The sequence below is a fragment of the Solanum dulcamara genome, chromosome 3, assembly GCF_947179165.1.
Source record: "Solanum dulcamara chromosome 3, daSolDulc1.2, whole genome shotgun sequence".
Lineage (NCBI taxonomy): Eukaryota > Viridiplantae > Streptophyta > Magnoliopsida > Solanales > Solanaceae > Solanum > Solanum dulcamara.
The window spans coordinates 20,802,659-20,826,650 of record NC_077239.1 but is presented as its reverse complement, the minus strand read 5'-3'; the positions used below and the strand labels follow the sequence as shown (position 1 = coordinate 20,826,650).

At 36.7% G+C, this 23,992-nt stretch overlaps 1 pseudogene; it reads left to right on the top strand.

Moving 5' to 3' along the window:
* The first annotated feature begins 21,369 nt into the window (after positions 1 to 21,369).
* On the top strand, positions 21,370 to 21,489 carry LOC129883921 (5S ribosomal RNA; annotated as a pseudogene).
* The last annotated feature ends 2,503 nt before the right edge of the window (positions 21,490 to 23,992 follow it).

Here is a 23,992-nt window from a genome sequence, read left to right as displayed (position 1 = left end):
AATTCATATGCAAATACCAAATCCTAATGAGGAAGTTATATTTTTCAAACGCAGCTCTGAAAATGAGTATTTCGTTGAAAGAAGGTTCACCTCACCAACCATGGAAAGATCTAGATCCATTTGACATCACTTATGACATCAATAGTCCTCCATTTGACATCATCCATGACATCACAATCTTCCATTAAATTTTCAAGTTTGTTTTATAATTATTTTAATTATTGCTAGGTCCCTCCTTCACACCTATAAATACCCACCTTATTTCATCATTTTGTTCATGAAGCTTTCACAAGCAACTCTTCTCTCTATACACTCCTTTACTCATTCTCGAAATATAGTTTTAGTTCTTAGTAGTGTATAAATACTATTCTGGTGATTCATATACTCCGGGTAGTACACAAAATGCTCTGGTGAGGAGAAAATGCTAGGATTCAAGAGTTTTTATTAAGTCCTTCGATTCTGAATAACGCTTCGAATTTCAGGTATGTAAAGCTTCAATGAGAGTATTCCTTCCACTCTCATGCCTAAAGTATTTTGATTATATGATAAGTTATATTTATTTCCTTTAAGCTTTACTCTAAGTTATGTGGGTGTTTATCCATTGATTCTTCCACCCATGTAGTCCAAAATTCTTTTAATTAAATCTCTTGATTTCAAGTAATATTTTCTTATGGTTAATTTTTATTTCTACTTAATATCATCAATCATGGTTGAACTAATGATTATTGGTCTATTTTGATGCAAAATAATTTTATATGTATGAACTGATGATTTGCAAGTTTTTTCTCTATTTATCTCTTTAAAGATCTTGAAATTCACGATGGATTGTTTAAAACATGATTTTTAATTAGTGGATTTCAAAGTATTTATTCATATATTTACATAGATGATTGAAAGTTGAAGTGGTTTAAAACCACCTAGTTTTACTATGTTTTCAATGAAGTTTGACTTAAAAACTTTGACTCCAAATGAATGTTTATGAGAGGAATGTCTAGGATCAAAAATGAGTCTTATGAAATTAAAGAACGATGAAATGATATGAATGATGAATTTTCTATGCAATAAGGACAATTCTTTTATATTTGAATTACCAAAGATTTTAATGAGCTATTCTACAGAATATGATATTTTGAATTCTCAAGCTATATAGTATGACTATTTTGAAGTATTAAACTATTCTGTGGAATTGACTTAACACTGAATTGGTCATTGAGGTGGGATTCAGTAAGGGAATCCTAGTAGCAATCCTTTGTCTCATTAATTATGTGCCAACATAGGATCCCTTGTAGTCTTAGGCTAATGGATCCACAAATAGCCCTTAAAGTTAAAGTTAAAGAAATGAATAAAGTTGACGGAGTTCTACACGGAAAGTAGTCTGCCCGGCTAATGTAGGGGGTTACGTTGGATTCCATGTAATAGTTCGCATGGTCTTAAATGTTGGTTATTGTCATCTTCCCACAAAATAAATATTTTAAAGGATATCTATACGATTGATTATGAATGCATTACATTATGTTTTATATTACATAAATGTTTTAATATTTACTTAATGTTCACGCATGCCTACATACTTAGTACATTCAAAGTACTAACACATACTCTTTTGCCTACATGATATCAACATATAGGGACCAGTGCTCCTCCTTATTCACCTCCACATGGCTAGTTGAGATTTTGTTTGAAGACTACTTTTGGTGAATTCCCATATTTCGGGAACAATACTCCTTTATCTTTCTAGCTTTTGATATGTTGAGATCTTTAGACACTTACTATGACATTTCTTTCTATTATGATTGATAGTGAGCTAGGGAATTGTCTTAGCCCTGTTAAGTCTAAAAGTTAGAGTTATTGTTGGACATATGTAAGTTGAAGATTTACTATTATGATTTTTGCTTGTTTATTTATTGTCATTACTATGAAAGGCTAAAAGAAATCTAAGAGGCTTGTTTGAGGTACTTTCGAATTCTTCATTCGTCATGTCACGTTTAGGCCCTAGGCTTGGGTCGTGATAGTTATACACCCTATATTTGTTGAACTTTGGAGTAGAGTGTTTTAAGAAAAATTAAGAAATGACCACCATTGCCCGACTTACCATAAGAATATTCAACATTACCAATCTGAGCCCTCTTGGACTCCCTAGCCCTCTCTTTCAACTTCTCCTCAATTTATTCGGCATGTGTCAAAAGCCTTGACATGTCCATCTACTTCATTAGCATAGAGGTTCTATATTCTTTGAACACCACATCTGAAACACCCAAAATAAACTTGCTTAGTCGAGCTCTAGGATCGACAACCACGAAAGTAGAATATTTTGAAAATTTAGTGTACCATATGGAATACTCCATTACACTTATATTGCCTTGCCTCAAGTTGATAAATTCTTTTACCTTTGCTTCCCTCAACTCCAACGGAAAGAGAAAATCAAGGAAGCACCCTTGAACTCTTCCCAATTAACAGGACCATCAACTCTACCCCTTTCACTCTTCCATTGGTCAAACCAAGCTTGTGCAACTCCCTTAACTTGATAAGCTGCCAAGTCCACCTTCTCCACTGGAGAAATGCTCATGATATCTCCAATCTTGTCAATAGCCTCAATGAACTCTTGTGGATCCTCGTTCACCTTAGAATCATAGAACTTGGGAGGGTTTATGCGAGTGAAATCAACTTGGATAGATGCCTTACCCATTTTCGGGTTCATAGGAGAAACAACTTCCCTGTTGCTCCTCCTCAATATTCCTTCTTATGGGAGGTCTTTTTGGATGCGTAATTTTGTAATCGCATAGAGAAAGTGCAAGAGGGATAATCCTTAGAGTTCAATGCTATCGCACGATATAAGAGTGATGAAAGAAGTAAAGTTTCTCAAAGGCCTCATAGCCTCTTATTTATAGATATGGAGAGCTTCAAACTCATGAACAAAGCTCTACTCGATGTGTTTTGTTAGACTACCTAGGAAACCTTAGATCTGATACCAAGTTTTTTATGACCCAAGTTAAGACCTAAGTGTGACACGGGGATTAAAATCCCAAAGGACTCCAACCAAGCCTCTTAGCATATAATACATGAACAAACATAAGGTAACTTTTATACGTCAAAATTTTTTAAGCTAAAACCCCAACAATTCTTCTTACGCGTATAGGCCTAAACTTGATGAATTCTAATTATATGTATGTTTTAGGATCAATTACTAAGTATTTGAAGTGTATTAGAGGTGAATTAGGGTCATAAGAAATCTCTAATACTAAGTCGAGTTTAATGATCCTTTAACAATTAATTTTTTTTATAAGATCTTATAAGGGTCAAGTTTTAAAAACCATAACTCTCATAGTATTAAGATTTAGGTGGTCCATGATATATCAAATTAAAAATCTATGTTTATTCTATCCAACACCACTAAGTTTACCTCATTTAGAGTTTAGGGTAAAATGTTATGCATATTTTAGTGAAGCTGCTGAAAACTGGATACAGGGAGAACATCTGCATAGCAGACTTGAGAAGGTATTTTTGATTTGTGGGTTATTTTGAGGTAGTAGAGTCTGCGATATCCCCACACCATGAAGTGCTAAAATCTAACCTAGGGAGAAGGTCTGCGTCACAGATCTGGGAGTGGATTTTTGCCCATCGACTATTTTAATGAGGGATATTTTGGTCTTTTTCCCACCTTTTCCAAACTTAACCCAACCTGTTTTGGGACTTAAATTCTGACATAGGGGAGAAAAAAGGAAAGAGAGGGATGGGGTTTCCCTTATCACCCGAAGAGTATTTTCTCTCATTTAACACACAGAACATTGAGAGAACAAAATTGAAGAGAAGAAAGAAAGCTAGGGTTCAAGATTTTCAATTCATTCCTTTAATTCACAATCGTTCCTTGGATTTCCAGGTATGTAAGGCTAATCACTATGTCAGACTGAGTTCGTCCTCGTGCCCTACATATTCTCTTCATCAAAATTGAGATAGAGTTTGAGTTCAAATCCCATTTGATTGAATGATTGAGTTATTTATATATATTTGAACATATCATGTTGATTCTTACGATTGGAGTTCTTAATTTACTGTTCATGGTTTCATTAACATGAATCTCTATTGAGTTGATGATTTTTACTATATATACATTTATTTTGAAATAAAGAGAATTATTTTAATGAATTTAACATATTATGACTTTTAAATTGAGTCTATGCATATTTTATTGAGGTTTGAAGTAGCATGAGCATGAGTGTAAATAAATTGAGTATTGAGTCGAGGTGATACCTTACACATGTATTTTGTTTATGCGCTATATCCATGGCCTATGCCCATAAACTTTATGTTTATTCATATTTATGCTTAGTTTCATAAACTCATGATAGGCCTTAAATGGTTAGTGAGATCATATTACATTATGGATGTTCTCAGATCAGCTTGCTTGAATGAATCTTGCTTATGATCTGTCGCTCTAAGCCCTTCCAATGATCCTTTCTTTTTAGTTTTACTAGTGATGTTGATGATAGTAGATGAGTTATGGTAGATGGGAGAGAGTGGGCATTCCTTTATGTTAGTTATGGTATACTTATTCCAGTTAAGGTTATAAACACGGAGGAACAACGGGATGGGATCTTGGTGTGTGCAACAGATAGGTGGGAGTATATTTAGTGTACCTCTTAGTAGAAGTTAATACGATTGCTGGTGTAGAGATGCTAAGTTTCGCATGAAAATTTCTAACAGAGGTTGACTTTAAAGATAATTGGGATGATCATTTACCCCTCATTGAGTTTGCCTAAAATAATAGCTATCATGGAAGTATTCACATAGCTCCCAATGAAGCTTTATATGGGAGGAGATATAGATCACCAATTGGGTAGTTTGAAGATGGTGAAGCTGAGTTCATTGGCCTGGTTTTTTTCAGCAATTTATAGAGAAGGTAAAGGTTATTTACAAGAGGCTGAAGACAGCAAAAAACTACCAGAAATTTTATATTGATGTGAGAAGGAGAGACTTAGAGTTTGAGGTGAATGATTGGGTGTAGTTGAAAGTGTCACCATGAAGGGTGTCATGAGGTTAGGAAAGAAGGGAAAGCTTAGTCCCTGATACATTGGTCCTTACCAAATTGTGAGGAGGATTGGGAGTGTCGCTTATGAGTTGGAGTTACCTTCTTAGTTAGCCGCTATTCATCCATTATTTCATGTCTTGATATTGAAGAAATGCTTGGGAGATCCTTCATTGGCAGTTCTTATTAATAGTATTGGAGTTAAGGATAACTTGTCTTATGAAGAGATTTCGGTCTAAATTCTTTTTTAGGTTCACAAACTGAGGACCAAAGAGATTTTCTTAGTCAAAGTCTTGTGGAGGAATCAATTCATTGAGGAAGCTGAGAAAGATATGAAAGCCAAATATCCACATTTATTCGTGCCCATCGATGAGAATGTTGAAGGTAGTGATCCTAATCTTGATTTGAATTGGTATATCCATCCTCCAGTTTGAAAAGTAGATTGTGTAGAGCATTTGATTAGTTGAATGATTGAATCCTTATTGTTATTTATGCTTCTAGTCCATCCTTGTTTTAGTCATCATTTGAGGTTGAATTATCCCAAGGGGGGATATTGTTATACCCCAAATTATTTTAAGCTAAGATCCTAGCCATTCTTCTTATGCGTATAGGTCCGAACCCGATAAATTATAATTATATATATGTTTTAGGATCAATTCCTAAGTATTTGAAATATATTAGAGCTGCATTAGATTCATAAGGAACCTCTAATACTAAGTCGAGTTCAAAGATCCTTTACCGATAAAGTTTTTGTATAGGATCTTATAATGGTTAAATTTAAGCAACCATATCTATCAAAATATTAAGATTTAGGTGGACCATGACCTATAAAATTAAATATCTACGTGTCATCTTTCCAATGCCTCCAAGTTTGCCTTATTTGGAGTTCCAGGTAAAAGGTTATGCCCATTATAGTGAAGCTGCTAAAAACTAGATACAGGGAGAAAGTCCGCATCGCGGACTTGAGGAGGTATTTTTGATTTTCAAGATATTTCGAGGTAGTATAGTTTGCGATGTGTTTGCGTCACGGATTGCTAAAATCTACCTTAATGAGAAGGTCTGTTTGCGGACCTGGGAGTGGATTTTTGCCTATCGACTTTTTTAGTGAGGGGCATTTTGATCTTTTCCCCACCTTTCCCCAACTAAACCAACCCATTTTGGGACTAAAATACATCCCTTATCAGTACCCTAAGGGTATTTTCTCTCATTTAACACTTCAAAAATTGAGAAAAGAGAATTGGAGAGCAAAAGGAAGGCTAGGGCTCAATGTTTTCAAGTCATTCCTTCAAGTCTCGATCGTCCTTTTGATTTCCAGGTATGTAATGCTAATCATAATGTTGAACTGAGTTCTTCCTTTTGCCCTACATATTCGCTTCATCATAATTGAGACACAGTTTGAGTTCAAACCCGCTTTATTGAATTCTTGAGTTGTTTATGTAATTCCTTATCGAGTTATATATATATATATATATATATATATATATATATATATATATATATATATATGAGCATATCATTTTGATTCTTATTCTGAATTTATTGTTCATGGTTTCATTCCCATAAATATCTACTGAGTTGATGATTTTTACTATATATACATTTATTTTGAGATTAGAAGAATGATTTCCATGGATTTAACATATTATGAATTTTAAACTAAGTCTATGCATATTTTATTGAGGTTTGAAAGAGCATGAGCATTAAGTGTAAACGAGTTGAGTATAGAGGCGCATGATTGATTTGATTATAATGAGTTGATTGAGGTATGGGAATTTTGAGTCTTTTGAGAGTAGTATTGAGCACCGATTTGGCTAAGAGTAAATAACATCTCGAACCCTAAAAAATATGTAACAAGCATAGGATAGAGACTATGCCTCCCAAGTCCCAAAATGATAGACTTTGATTAATTATAGATCTATCTGAGTTGATCGTCCCTTACCTTGGCAAGGTGATGGACAACCGCTGCAATGGTAGTACAAAATATTATATCATCACTAGATCATAAGTGATGGTTGTCGGTTAGAGAAACTTCCAAAAAAGGATTTGGTTTGATTTGGTTGAGTTGCAAAATATTGAGTTATTTTCAAAGCACTGTTTATTTTTAAATTTCATGCTTATTGTGTTGAGTTGATTTCAGAGTCGAGTCCTTTGAGTTGAGTTCCTTGAGTTGAGTTTCCTTGATGTTTATTTGTTCAATTGTGTTTTCTTAAGCTATTTTACATACTCCTACATTCCATGTACTGATGCTAGTTGGCTCCTTTCATGATGTAGATACAGGTGATAGAGATCATCAACAGGCGCTCCATTGGAGATCCCTTCCTTCTTGATAGTGGTGAGACCTCCTTTCTTCTAGGGAATCATATTTATTTTCAGTTATTTCTTTTGAGTGTTTCCTTTAGGGTAGCCGTGGGCTTGTCTTGGCACCCTCTTGACATTTGATAGAGGTTTCTTAGACATAGATTGAGTAGATTGAGTTGAGGTCCCCTTGAGTTGTTGTTTTCTCCAAAAATTCTATTTTTATGAGATTGAGTTGAGCTATTTGAGATTGTTGATTTTAAGATTTTTAACTTTATTAAATATTGAGTTGTTAGTCCACTTAAATGTCTCTTTGGGTCATTTTAGTCTTCCACTAATGTGATTGAATGAGTGATTGGACCAAGTGGTTTGTTTGGGGATAGCAATGGTCTATGTGTGATAGCCACGTCTAGGGTGCTATCTCGAGGTGTGATAGTAAATAAGAACATAACAAATAAACATCTTGAATGCGCAATGAAAGTGTCAACTAGGAAATCTCATCATAAGGTGAATGCAAGCTAAACTATTTGAATAACGGGATAACATAGACTTCATGACAAATCTAACATGCCTCTACTAATGTAGATGGAGAGTAAGACAAACTCCTAACTCACCAACAGATAGAAAGAAACTCATGAAACATAAGAGAAATGATAAATGTTGTGTACTTGAAATATGAAGAGTCAATAACAAGGAAAGTAAACTCCAAAAGTCTATCCACGAGAAGGATACCTAGAGTGATCATTGGACTCTACTTGTAGGAAAAAGTATGCGTTAGTACATGGAATGCACTAACTATGTGAGAAGCATGCATGAACAACGATAATCAGACATAGATACTATGAATGTGTGATGCATGACCAATATCTTTAAAACATGAATAAAACTTGAAAAGACTTGAAATCATATCATAAGGTCATTACATCATAAAACATTATTAAATTTTTTGAGATATAACCTATGCATACATGGGATTTTAGCCCTAACTGACATGTAAGTGTAACATGGAATTTGATGTAACTGATACACCGAGAAGAGAGAGACTACTTGCCAAGGTACACTCCCTATCATAAACATAACATGAGCTATATATTGATCCACTAGTTAAGACATTAAGGCTCCTACGGTGGCACGTAATTTTAGATTTAAGGGCTGCTATAAGGGTTTCCCCATGGATTCCTACCAAAGAGTTCACTCGGTGCTAAGTTAATCCTAATGAAATACATAAAATATAGTAATTAGAAAAGGTACATCAATCAATTCAACATCATGAAAATACATCATAGGAATAGCTCCTTGAAAATTATGATCGTAACTTGAACTTGTGAACACTTACCTTTCTAAGCATCCAAATAATAACATCTTGCACACTGTGAGAAATCCTACATAATTAATTAATTTATACTTGAAAACATATTTGAATCATAATACATAACTTTTATAAATCATATATGAAAATTCATAAAATTGATGATAATAAATCCACAGTTTAGACTTGAAATTCATAGAATAAGGCATGGGTTCTTGTAAAATTTATTGAAAACATATAATTGAATTGAAATCATGCATTAATAGATCATTATAGTTGAATAAAAACATAATTAAATTGACCCAATGCAAAATAATCAAAAACTCTAAAATCATTGAATTGAAATTGATAGAAATAAAGAGTAATCTTTTGGTCTCCATCAATAGAAAGGGCCCATTGAAGAAATTCCCACATACCTTGGTGAAATCTAGATAATAACCTTGAATATGAATCTTGTCCCCTGAACCCTATCTTGGAGAAGAAGAGTGATCCTTGGGAGAGAAATTCTAGAGAGATAATTTTGTGATGAGTGAACAAGAGGGAATGATGGATTTATGAGGGATTGGAGTAGTTAATAGACTAGGAATTAACACCAAAAATCATCCAAATACATTATTAAATTGATGGGAAATGTCCAAACCAATCCTTGAAAATAATTGAATAGGTCACCTGGACAGATCGCTTAACACACTGTTAAACCCTTTATGGTTCCTGATGTGGCTCGTGAACTTGAGGGGGATCCTGGGCTTTGAGGGATTGAATTCTATTGGTCCCCTCACATCCCATCTAAGGATCTATGGGTCATGGGAAGCCTCGTGAAGAATGGCAAGTTTAAGACCCCAAAGTTGGGTTTTTCATGGACCATTCTACGGTCTGTGAGAAGTTCTATGGCTCATAGACCCTCTCATGGACTTCGCCTCAGATCTCCCTTTTTTTGATCACTCCTATGGGACACTTTTATGGTCCGTGGTTCCTTTCACGGTCTATAGAAGGGTCCGTAGAACCCCTCTGCATTGTCACCCTTTTCAGACAAGTTCTATGACCACCTCCCACTGGTTATGGTGCCTTATATGGCCCATTAAAGGCCTCGTGGAAAGTCTAAAAGCTGCAAGTTTTTAAGATTTTTCTTTCCTACTCCATTTTCCTGACTTTCTAACTTTCAGTGTCTATATTTTTTTCACTTTGGATACAAATAGAGAGTGAGAAAGAGAGACATTAAAATTCATGAGAGAAATAAAAAAAGGCAATGAACACCATTTCAAGTTCTCAACCTTTTCCAATTTTAGAGGGGTGGGTTATAAGTTTCGAAGTATTAAGATGACGACTCTTTTTCAGTTTCAAGAGCTATAGGAGTTGGTGGAGGATGGATTTCTTAACCTCGGATGATGTCCATACACAACAGCTCTGGAAAATCATCTAAAGGATTTGAAGGCACTATTCCTGATTCAGCAAGCCCTTCATGATGATATCTTCCCTATAATTTCAGCAGCAGAGACATACAATGAAGCATGGGAAATTTAATAGAAGGAGTATATTGGAGATAGTTAAATTGCAAACATTGATTCATAGTTTCGAAACATTAAATATAAAATATGGTAAATCGGTTCAAGGCTATATGTCTAGAGTCTCTGCAGTTGTTTATTGCATGAAGTCTTATGGAGAGAAAATTAATAATGAAACTATTGTAGCAAATGTTTTGAGGTCTTTAACCAATAAGTTTGGGCATGGGGTTGCATCTATCGATGAATTCAAGGATTTATCTAATTATACATTTCATGAATTAGTTATATTCTTTGTTAGCACATGAAGATAGGCAAAAAAGGGCTCATGAGAAGGTTGAAGAAAAGGCATTCTAGGTGAAAGAGGAGTCATCTTCCTCTAAAGAAAAATCCTCAAACTTTCTGGTTGAGGTAGTTTTGGATTTCATAGTCGGGGACAAGGCGACGGTAGAGGCAGAGGACAATTCTATACCACAAAAACCCAGTACCTCACATAGCTTCCTATGACCAGTCTTCTATGACCCGTAGAAGGTTCTACGGTCCATAGGTTGACCCATAAATGGCCAAATCAGTTTTAATGAAAGAGATTTCCATCCTTTCCCACATTTTTCAAATCTAAGCCTAGAAGTTTTGGGACCAAATTAAGTATCTTATCAGTATCATTCAATCCTTTCCTTTACATAATCACTTCCAAGACTTAGAGCAAGGATTTAAGGGGAGAAAAGCTAGGATTTGGAGCGTACTCTTTGATTTTTTCAAGTTTCGCCAAGAATATTGTTCTGTAAGGTATGTCAGGCTAATTATAGCGTTGGAATTAGTTCGTTCTCATTCCATATATCTAAATTTAGTTGATAGGAGTTTAAATTTCATGCTTACTTCTACATGAATCCTAATTGAGTTATTTTATTGCTTCATATTATGCATTTATTTTTCAGATAGAACAAGAGTATCTCTACACTATAAGTAAAAAAAGAATTTTGAGTGAACTCAAGGGTCCCAAGTTCATTATTTTAAATTGTAAATTTATACATTATTGAGTACTATGCATGATTTTCAGAGTTTGAGTAAACTAGAGTATTACACATTAGTTTATTTAGAAAATGAGGTTGGGAGGCACGAGTGATTTTACATGTAATTATCGATATTAATAAGGTATGATTAATTTTTTTTAAAAAAAGTATAATGAGTTTGAGAAAGTGTTGAGTCAGACAAGGTTAAGTTCAATGAGTCATAAAGAGAAGAATTTTGAGTATTTCACTCAAAGTTATTATATGAGAATTATTGCATATTTTTGGAGTAGCATTGAGTACTAATCAGGGTAAAAGTTCATATAAATAAAACTCCATAAACTACATAGCCAACTATAAGACCTCAAAAGTTGGAATATCCTAAAATGAGGAAAAAAGGATGAAATCGCAGAGAAATGCAGAAAATGGCACTAGGTGTTGACCACGGAGGGACATCACAGGCCGCGGTCCATACCATGCCTTATGATGATCCACGTGGTGGTGATTCAGAGACACAGAGCTGCAGGTAAGGGACCATAGACTATGTTGAGTACCACGGATCATAGTGCCCTCTGTAGTGATCCCTCCCCCAAGGCCTTAGAAAACTTTCCAAGGAAAGGATCACGAACGACCACTACTGGCGCTGGAGATCTTAACGAAGCATGGTGTGATCCTTGGTTTGCACTCCTGTAGGTTCTCCTATAGGGCCTGCACTATGACCACATTTCACGGGCCGTGATTCCCTCCATGGACTGTGAAGATGTCTGTGGAGAAATTTAGAGACTTTCCTTGCAAACCCCAGAAAAACTTCTCCCAAGTCATTCATCACGGGTCACCACCATGGGCTATGGTGAGCACAACAAACCGTGATGAGTCCTCTGTGAAGCCAGTTTGGCCAAATTTAATAGGGACATTTTGGCACTTTCTTGTGTTTTATAACCAAAGTAAGGCCATTTTGGGGAGTGAATTCACCCTATCTAAATGATCCAAACCCCTCCCAAGTTCATTAGTCTCACTCAAAGTTTTAAGACTCAAACCCTAACCTCTCAAGTTCCTCTCATGGTCTTCTCCTTCACTAAGAAAAGCTAGGGTTTCCATACACCTTCAAGTCTCCACTTTCAAGCTTGCATTAAGGAGTTATTCCCCCAAGGTATGTAGGTCTCATTCAGGGTTCTTCCACCCTTTGAGCCCAAGTATTTTTCTAAACTCAGTAATTCTATTTGAATTCATATTATGATTCCAAATGTATAAATTCTTGAATATTTAAACTTTATTTACCTATTTTAGCTTACATTGACTCTTAATTTCATGAAATGGTTGCTTTATCAAAGGTTCTTATATTAAATCATGAAAAGGAGCCTTAAAGTGTATTGGTGGGTTACTTTAAACATGTTTTAAGTTGATGCATTAGATTACTCTCATGCATGCTATCATGAATTTGAATCATTTGAAGGATGATTGAACAGAACCCACCTAGTTTTATGATGTTAGCATGAATTTGAATTGAAATATTTGACTCCAAAATGAAAGTTTATGAAAGTAAATGTTTACGATTAAAGGGGAGTCTTATGAAATGAAAAAATTATGAAATTATGGATTCTACTTTTAAAAGGCCAATTCTCACGTATGTTGATCAAATAAAAGGTTTTAATGAGATATTTTATCGAATGATGTTATGATGATCCTAAGCTATATAAATGATTATGTTCTTACTATATGAACTATTCTGTAGAATTTACTTAGCACCGAATGGGGCATTGAGGTAGAATTTGGTAAGGGAATCCTAGAAGCAACCCCTTGTCCCATTAACTATGCACCAAAATAAGATCCCTTGTAGGCTTAGGCTAGTGAACCCACAAATATCCCTAAAGGTTAAAGAAATGAGTGAAATTGATTGAGTTTTAATTGGAAAGTACACTTCCCATGCCAACGTAGGGGGTTATGTTGGATTCTATGTAATAACTCAGATGGTCTTAAATATCGGTTGTAGTCTTGATCCCATAAAATGAATGTTTCAAATGTTATTTATATGATTGATTATGCATGCATTACACTATGCTTCATACTACAGTAATTTTCAAATATTTCTTTATTGTTCATGTATGTCTGCATACTTAGTACATTCAAAATAATAACACATATTCTTTTGCCTACATAATATCATTATGTAGGGACCAACTTTGCTCCATATTCACCTCCTCGTGGATAGATTGATCATTGAAGGCTACTACCCTTGTAAGTTCCTATTTTTCAAAAACAATACCCATTTACCATTCTAGTTTATGATTTGTATAGTCGTTCATATTCTTTTTCGGTACTTATTTCTATTTATTATGAGGGTGAACTAGGTACATGTGTCAGCCTCCGCCAAGTATAAATATGTAGAACTAGGTCATGATTATGAAGAGCGCCACAACTATGAATAGGAGACTATGGGACGTTTAGGAAAGTTTTCACTTCTTTCAAATTCATATCATGCCCTACAGTTTCCTAAGAATTCCTCTAACTAACACATCATTTTATGTCTTCTAGATCATGCCTCCAAAAAGAGTACCTACACCTAGATCGAGGGTTGATGAGGACCAAGCTCCTCCTATTCTCGGAGATCCATACTATGAGGAAGGAGTGATACATGTGGAATTTTATAACATCATCACTTTGTTAGCTCATGCCATAGTCAACCCAACTAACCAAGGTGTTGTTCCTCCTCCTTCTTAAGTGCGTACTACGGCTTTTAGGATTCTGGACTTCAAAAGGATGAATCTTCTCAGTTTTGATAGTTCCAAAGTGGATACGGACCCTTTGGAATTCATTGAGGAAGTGTATTGAATTATGGGTATCATGGATGTGCCTCCAAATAAAAAGGCCGAGCTAGTGGCCTATCAACTTAAAGGCATGGAAAGAGTTTGGTATGAGCAATGGGTTGTTAACAGGGGTGATGATATGGATCCTATAGAGTGGGAAGAGTTCAAGGGTGCCTTTCTATATTGCTTCTTTCCCTAGGAGCTAAGGGAGGAAAAGATCCAAGGGTTCATCAATCTTCACCAAGGGGGCATTAGTGTGAGGGAATATACCGTCAAGTTCACTAAATTATCTAAGTATGCTCCTTTCATGGTCTCCGACCTGAGGACAAGGATGAGCAAGTTAATTTTTGGTGTTTCTAGTTTGGTTTAAAAGGAATGCAAGATAGCCATATTGGTAAAAGAGATGGACATCTCCTGAATCATGACATATGCAGAGCAAATTGAAGAAGAAAAGTTGAGAGAGAGGTTAAGAGGGTTAAAAAAGGCTAGAGTTGATAGTAGAGGGTTCAATCTTCAAAGGTCTAATTATAGTGGTAGTGGAAAGGGCCAGGGTGTGAAACAATTCATGGGGAAAGGTTCAACACATGCTCCTCCTCCAAAGATCAAGAAAGACAAGGGTGCTAGATCGATGTTTCCAAGAGAGAAAGTTGGTACTCAAACTCTCCCTGCTTCTAAGAAGTGTAAAGGACTCACAAAGAGGAATTCTTAGCCGGTTCCAATGCATGCTTCATATATGGAAAGCCGATCCACAAAGCTAGAGATTGTGGAGGTGGTGGTGGTATGCCTCAAGGCCAAATTATTCATGGTCAACAAGTTCAAGGAGGTGGCTAACGCACCAACCACTTTTATGCTTTGCATGGGAGACAAGAGGTTGAGAAAGCACCAAATATTGTTATCGATATGTTAAAGGTCTTTTCTTTTAATTTATATATATTATTAGATCCGATGACAATTTTTCATTTGTTACTCCATTCCTTGTTAATAGTTTTGATGTGCTACCCTAAATATTAGTAGAGACTTATTTGGTGTCTACCCACGTTGGTTAGTTGGTTGTTGCTAGAACGATCTATAAGGGTCATCTGTGTCTATCTTGCATAAAGTTATTCCTTGTGATCTCATAGAGCATGACATGGTAGATTTTGATGTTATACTTAGGATGGATTGGTTAGATGCATATTATGCTTCTATAGATTGTAGAACTCATATAGTCAAGTTTCAATTCCCAAATGAGTCTATTCTTGAATAGAAGGGTCAAGATTTAGTAGTGAAGGGTAGGTTCATTTCTTGTATTAAGGCCCAAAAGTTGATTGCTAAGGGTTGCATCTACCACATTGGGAGGGTTAGGGATGTCAACTTTGAAAGTCTTTCTCTTGAGTCGGTTCCCATGGTCAATGAATCTCCCAATGGCCTTGCCGGTGTTCCTCCCAAAAAGGAGGTTGATTTTGGTATTGATCTTCTCCTCGATACCTAATCTATCTCTATTCCTCACTATCGAATGGCCCAGTAAAATTAAAAAAGTTAAAGGAACAATTAAAGGACTTGTTGGAGAAAGGATTCATAAGGCTAAGTATATCACCATTAGGTGCTCCCCATATTATTTGTGAGGAAGAAGGATGAGTCAGTTCGGATGTGCATAGATTACCGACAATTGAAGAAGGTGACCATTAAGGACAAGTACCCAATCCCTAAGATAGTTGATTTGTTTGACCAATTTCAAGGGGAAAGTTATTTCTCTAAGATCGATCTTTGATCCACCTATCATCAACTAAGGGTAAGGGAATGTGACATTCCCATGACGGCATTTCAGATAAGATATGGTCACTTTGAGTTTGTACAAATGTCCTTTGGGATGAATAATGCGTCGGTGGTGTTTATGGACCTAATGAATAGGGTGTTCAAACCCTAGCCTGATACTTTTGTTGTGGTCTTTATTGATGAAATTTTGATTTACTCTTGGGGTGAGGAAGAACATAAGGATAACTTGAGAGTTGTACTTTAAACCTTGAGGGAAAGATAATTGTTTGCGAAATTTAGTAAGTGCGAATTATGGTTGAAAGAGGTGGTGTTTCTTGGTCACATAGTGTCCGGTGATGGTATCAAGGTTGATCCTAAGAAAATGGAGGCAGTTAAGAATTGTCCTAAACCATTATCTCCTTCGGACATTAGGAGCTTTTTGAGTCTAGCCGGGTACTATAGAATATTTGTTGAAGGGTTCTCTTCCATCTCATCTCCTACGACAAAATTGACCCAAAAGAAGGCAAAATTCATATGGACCCATGAGTGTGAAAAGAGTTTTCAAACTTTGAAAGCCCGACTTACATTCGCTCCTATTTTCACTCTACCAAAATGATTAGAAGGGTTTGTGGCATATTGTGATGTTCAAAGATTTGTTTGTGTTATATCGTGATGCAAAACGACAAGGTTATAGCTTATGCTTCTAGGCAATTGAACGTGCATGAACGCAACTACCATACCCATGTTCTTGAGTTGGAACCCATTGTATTTGCCTTAAAGATTTGGCGGCAGCATTCCCTTTATAGGGTACATGTGGTTATGTTTACCAATCATAAGAGTCTTTAATATGTGTTCACTCAGAAGGAACTCAATCTAACATAAATAAGGTGCCTCAAACATCTTAAGGACTATGACATGAGTGTGCATTACCATCTAAGTAAGACCAATGTTGTTGCCGATGTGCTTAGTAGAGTATCGATGGAGAGTGTGGCTCATATTTATGAGTCAAAGAGGGAATTGGTAAATAATGTGTCACGACCCAACCCCATAGGTCGCGACTGGGGTCCGACCTGGACCCCCTGTATACTTAACTATCAGCTATGGTCAAATTGAACTGTAAATAAAACTATATCATGTAACAGAGCCTCATTGGGCGATAACATTTTCATAAACCTATAGCCCTTTTCGTTTGTATCATAACATGAAAGGGCATGCAAGCCGACAAGGCTGCCATAACATAATAACATATACCATACATCATGTTGACCCAGCTGAATCAAACGGATATACATAACCCACATATATATGTCTGCAGACCTCTAACAATATTAATGACAACATATGGCTGGACAGGGCCCCCGTCGTACCCCTGAATAGACAAAACAGTTCGATACATCAGTGGTTAGTATCAAAAGCTAGGCTCCAATATAATGGAGCCTCTTCCAGCTGAGCTGAGCAGAATCCTAAGCTAATGGACTCCCAAAACCTATATCTCTACCTGCGGGCATAAACGCAGCCCCCAAGAAAGAGGGGGTCAGTACGACATATGTATTGAGTATGTAAAACATAACATAACACAACTGGAAGCATATCTGAAATAGAGAAGCAGGGGGTAAATTATTAAATCAACAACTTATATCTAGGAAAGTAAAATCATGCATGCTCAAATTTTCAATATAGTCAGCCCTATCAGGGATTCGGTGAATCATATCTGTAGTACCATCACCTCCTTATTACAACATATCATCACATCATCATATATATATACATACGTACCCATACCTCTAGTGAGGGCACGATGAATAATACAATGGAATTGTGCACGATTATTATTCCCGGCCCGGGAGCGATGAAAGAAGTGTTACAGTATACACGATTAGAGTTGTGAGAAACAAAACACAATTTAAATCATTATCTGAGACTCAATGAAGTCATCAAGTGAACTATGACCTGGAGATCAGGGTAGGAATGGAATTGTCAAGTGCCCTCTAACTGTCACTCGGGGCTATATCAGTTAGGATCTCAGGGACCCTAGACATGTACTACGGTAATGATAACTGCTTATGAATTCAGAAGCACTTGTTGTCATTTAGTCTCTCAGACTAGGAGCCTGTATAGTTATTATTCTTTTAACATATATAAGTATCCAGGGAACCAGTTTAACTATTATAAGAGTTCGATGTTCAAAGTAAATAAGAGATGTTCATGGATGGAGTTACCCCGGAGCTTGTATCATATTTAACTTACAACTAAGACATGCTAGAAGAAGAGAACGAATAGGCTTTACATACCTATACCAAAAACATACCAAGAGAAGCTTCACATACATATTACGGGTTAATTTTTATCCCGTTCACCTCGTTGTCTTTAAACCTAAGTAAAATAAAAGCAATACGAGTATTAACAACCCTTGGCCTTCCATCACCTTAGGCTACCCATAAGTATTCATAGAACTCAACCCTTCGCTCACTTTCTCGACTAGTTCCTTAACTAGTTAAAGAGTTAACGAAGATCGGGAACCATCTCCCCTATAATATTCCCTATATGAATTCCCAATTACATACCTAATTACTAAATCCAACCAAAAACAACAACCTGCAGCTTATCTACAAGTAAAACATGGCGACATTACAGAATATAAACTCCAACCAACTTGCTGAAAATTACAATACAAAAATAGGTTTCTAGTCTTTATTTCACAAGGCCTTTAATTATATGAAACAAGGGGTCATGTGGATGAAACTAGCAGAACCCACACCCCTTTTTGAACACATTTAGTCCCTACAACAAATGCCCATACACCTGCAGTAGTACACCACAAACACAAAACTTTACTTCGATGACAATTCAATTATAGCCATTCCAATTTAGTTTGTTTCGAACATCAAGCATTTCTATGACATTTCCATATTTACAGACACCTATAGGGAGTATAACACACTACATAACAATACCATAAAGTCCAAATTGAAAAGAGAAACCTTACCTCACCCAAAATTGGCCAAACTGCTACATTGCAACTCGGAAACTTTTAAAACTTGCTGAAATCGCGTGGACTTCTTGTTATCCATTTGGTGCTGCTACAAGCCATTATTTTTAGTTATTAACACCTTAATATCATTTAAAACCCCTTAAAAAACTTGGTAGAATTGAACCAAGCAATAACTTAACAAACGGCTTCCCAAACTTGCTGAAAATTAACTTCGGAAACCCCCTTAACGTGCTGAAAATTGCGGACTGTTTGTGCCACTTCTACGCTGCACCAAATTGGAATTTACTGCTATAAAATATCATTATACAAATCTTCTATACATTAAAAAAATAATTCACGGAATGAAATCGTGTCTTACCTTTTTTTTTGAAGCAAACCCGTAGCCCTCCTTATCTTGCTCTTCTAGTTTTTCTTCAACTTTCTCTTCTCTTTTCCAAGTGTTAAGCTGAAGAAATGACTCCGTAGTAATCTTAATATACATACATATACCTCCACGTAATCTAGTAATACCTTAGACAATTAATTCAAGGAGAAAAATTGGAAGACTCACCTTAAATTTGGCCAAAGTCGTAGCTAACCCTTTTCTCTAGCTTTCACGTTTCCTCTCTTGTTGTTGGATGAAGTTTGGATAAAAGACTTGTCTTAAGAGTAATAAAACATAAATATATGGGCTTCCTTGGAGGTGACACATTTCATCCCCCTAGGGTGACACGTGTCCAGCCTTGATTGGGCCACCACATCTATGCAACCAATTAGGGGTTGCCAAGTGTCCTTGGTGGGCCCCACCCCTAAGTAGGTGGATCACCTACTTGACCCCAAGAAGGTGGGTCACCTTCTGCCATATGGCACCTCTCCATGCTGCCACGTGGCACCTCCTTTTGCTGCCACGTGTCGTTCTCTCCACCTCCGCGTGGGTTCGTAATCTCATTTTATTTTAAGAACCCTTGTAATCCATGTGACATAAACTTGGTAGGTACTCCAATAGCTAAAGTATATAAGACTTTTAAGTTAGTAAATTACATAGGTAAATTGATTCCTACGACTTATTATTTGGCCTCCAACTCCTTCTGACTTCTCATGACCCCATTTCCAGCGTTCCCTCTCACGGGTTATCGCATTCTTCTTTCCTAGAGTTGCGTGATAGCGTTGTAAACTATCTAGCTCACATAGTAACTTCTAAGAAGCTTAAGGGACATTCTGAGCTCAAGAGCATGGGGTGTAACATCCTTCCCCCCTTTAGAACATTCGTCCCCGAATGTTAAATAAAACTTCTCTCAAGACTTTATACTGATGGTAGGGAGATTGCTTTCTAATGCGATCACACATATTTTCATCCAAGTAATTAATATACGAGTTTCAGGAGTTGGAATTACCTGTAGACATTGGGAATGGGTATGAATACTTGTGTTTTATGTCCTCTTCATTTTCTCTGGTCATCCCCTTTTCTTGTTTTGGTTTTGCCACAGTATCTTGATGGGAGGCACATCTTTAGTCTACAATCTTCCTGTTTGCCGATCTAAGATGGCGATAGGTTTTTTCTCACAGGATTCCATTTCCTGGACATCATCTATGGAACATACCCCGGGTGGCTCATCAGTACCCTTGCGAAGCATCCCTATCTAATGGATTGGGGGTATAGTTTCCAAATAAAGTGGTAAGCTCAACTTAACGGGCACTTTGCCCATCTTACGAGCAACTTGATACCATCTAATGTATTTTGAGTTAAGTTTCCTTTTTTGGGTGACCTTGTTATGAACATCCAATCATCAGTTTGAACTCTGTATGTCGATGGCGATTATTTGTATATCATTTCTGCCGGCTCTAGGCTGTTAGTCAATAGCTTGCTTAATCATGTCGGGGCCTTTTTAGCTTAGTCTTTCTAACATCGACCCATCTAATAGGGGACTTACATGTCTTGCTCTACCAGTCTTGTACAGAGCCATTGGGATACTAGAATAGTAATCATTATTGTAGGAAACTTAATAAGTGATAGATAATCATCCTAGCTATTTTCAAAGTTAACAACACCAGCTCATGACATATCTTCTAGCATTTAAGTGGTACGCTTTAGCCTAGTCATCAGGTTCAAGTGTCAAGTAGTGTACGAAGACTTATCTGTCTTCCCAGTTTCTTCGTAGACTGATCCTCGATAGTTAACTTAACTTGGGCTCCTTCGTCTGGGATAATAGCTATGGGGACTCTGTAAGGTCCTACTACACTTTTACCCTATAATTTTACACCTTCTCGGCTGAGTAGGTAGCCTTTGATCGAAGGAGCTGGGACTAATATCGTTAATGCATAAGTAACATTCCCTCTAGAGTCATCTGGCGCTGGAGTGCGAAGTGAGTCTTGTAGCCTTGGTCATATTGTGGGATTTTTAACCTCATGTATTACTTCCTATGTTCTGTAAATTACATCAACTGATACCCTTACCTTTTGGGTTTTGCTGTTTTGCCCTCAGAGTTGGCTGCCAAGTGGTGTCGAAATTACCTCGCCCACTGTCCCATATAGCCATTTTGTGGTTTGCCTCTCATTAACTGGTACTATGTTGAAGAACTGTGGCATTCGAGTGCGTTGTCAGTTAGCAATTAGCTAATCCTTCTTTTCTTGCTTAAGTCCTTTTTACAATACCCTAAACGTAATGTATAGTACTCCAAGAACATAATCTCATGTTGTTTCTCTGTCGCTAGTTCAGATTCTTCCATCTCGCGCGACCACACCTGCACTATCGCACTAAATTCCACCAGAATTTAGAAGTTAAGCGTGCTTGGGTGAGAGAAATACTGGGATGGGTGACCTCCTTGGGAAGTCCTCATGTCGCGTTTCATGGTAATCCTTGCAATAATGTGCGGGGCACTCAACTTAGCCCAAATTTTATCTTAGCGTTGTCTCACTAGTATTTATGTGTTGCCTTGCCCTTTCCTCTATTATCTTGCAACTAGTATAGGGGTAGATTTTTAGTTCCACTACGACCATGTCTCTTTTTGGTCATTTTGGTTTAACTCCTCCTATTGTATTCCCCCCTTTTTGTACGCACCCATTTATTGGGGTTGGCTACTGAGTAGCGCTAAAGTTCATTCATATAGTGACCTTTAGAGCCACTTTGAGTTCCGTCTATCATTGGTTGGCATAGTTTTAAAGGAATTTGACATATAAGCTTGCCAATCCTATAGTAACCAGCTAGTCCTGTCCGTCTTATTTAAACCACTTCACAACATTTTTTCCTTACCCTCGCTTGTAACCTTCTTGACATATTCTCGTGTCATTCTTTACTTTTTTGAGAATATGAGAGAGTGCAAGAAATACCTTGTCATACCTCTTTCTATTTCCTTATTTACTCCTTGCTCATCTTTTACCACAGGAGTCTTGCTATTTCTTTTCCTTAGTTATTTATCTATCGCAATATCATTTGCGACCAATTCTACAGCCAATATTTGGCTTTTGATCTAGCATGTTGTCATTATCTTCGTAGTGTCCCTTGAGTTATTCGATATCCTTTTATAGCTATATTCTTTTGCTTTTATATGTACCCACCTTCTAGTGTTATATCATTCAGGATCTCGTCAGAACTTCTTAACGCTGTCTTACATACCATTCTGACTTCTATCTAATTACTGGTAGCCTCCAGATCTTTCTAACAGGGATCTTATTTTAGTTTAAACATCCATCTCAATCATGTTGCCCCATCAATTCCCTCCACCTTACCCTTGAAGTTCTCTCACTTGCTTCCCTCCTTTAGAGGGTACTTATACTTTTACCTGCTTATACCTTGCTCTATCTCTCTAGGTCCAGTCTCAAATTTGTCTAATCTCTTCCCCCAGTCTATTTGGTACTGTATCATGCCCCCATCTCTCTACGTATTTTATAATCTGATTATCCATCTACGGAACCTTGACTAACTCATGAAGCGACTAGAACTTTTCCATACATAGTGCGACATCTCCTCTATTAATCTGTACTTAAGTAATGGGACCCCTAGAACAACTCGCCTAAGGCCACATTCTACTTATCCTTATAAAAGTTAATATACACTTGTAGCCGTTCTAAATTTTCTTTTAACTATGTAACATTTGTATTCCGACATTCATTGTCCAAGGTTCTCTTGGAGTAGTGGCTTTCCCAACCAATATCCTTGTTTCTTGGGATGAATGGAAGTTGTTCCATTTATTCCTTAAGTTTGCCATCCTCGTCCCTTAAGGGTTCCAGTATTTTTGGGGCGACTTTGTGCACATGCGTCATTTCTTTGTATCTTAAGCTCCATGCTCTTACTGCGTACTCAACGCAGGCTTTTAACTTAGTCAACATATATTAAGTGCGCCTTACTAGTGGTCCTACTTTATCCCTGTATAATTGGATCACACCGTTCAATTCATACTTACATATCCCCTTTTTAGTTCGTACTCACATTCAGTTCCTGACATCTCTTTTATGTGTTTCTATACGAATCTCTTTCCCTAATTAGTCGGTGGAGGACTATCAACTGTTATCGTAAACCATTTTCCAACCATTGTTGGAAGAAACTAGAATCTCTTAATCATCACAATACTTCTCTTAATACTTGACCTCCCTGGTTTCCTTCTGAGTTTATCCTCGAGTTATGAACAACTTATCTAATTTACAATTAGGAGTTGGGGGCTTGGTACTTTCAAAAATAATTGAAGCTCAATTACTGGATATCTTACCCTTCAACCTGAGCTTCTTTTTTTTCTACAACACAATTACGGCTAGAGATACTGCGGTCTGAACTGTACTGCTCAGACAGACTTCTGTTTCTCCAAAGTAAACTTCCCCAAGTAAAAGGGTATCCCTTATTGACGACATGAAGAGTACCTCTTACAACTTTAATTTGGCATAATATGGGTACTCGATATCAATTTCCAAGACATGTTATAAAGCTATATTTTATTCCCTTTTTCTTATTTTGGGAAAATTTCAGCAGAGTTTCCTCTACACTTCTTACTATCCCACAACCTGCACGTAGAAAATACCAGCAATGCCTCACAGGGCCAACACACACACACACACATATATATATATATATATATATATATTCATATTATCTCACAGCCACTCAGGGCTCTCAACATCAACAGTAATATAAAAATATTGGACTTACCTCATTATCCAACTTCAAACTGCATCTATTGCACTTCCTATCTGCTTTCCTTTCAGGTTTCAACTTTACATTTCAATATTACTTCAATACCTTACCCAAAAGATATCTTTCGTGCCTTTACTTTACTTACCTACATGTTACGTAATGTCCCATGTCATCAATTACTTCCTTCAGTTGATGTCGTTCTTCTATTAAGATCCAAGGTTAGTATAA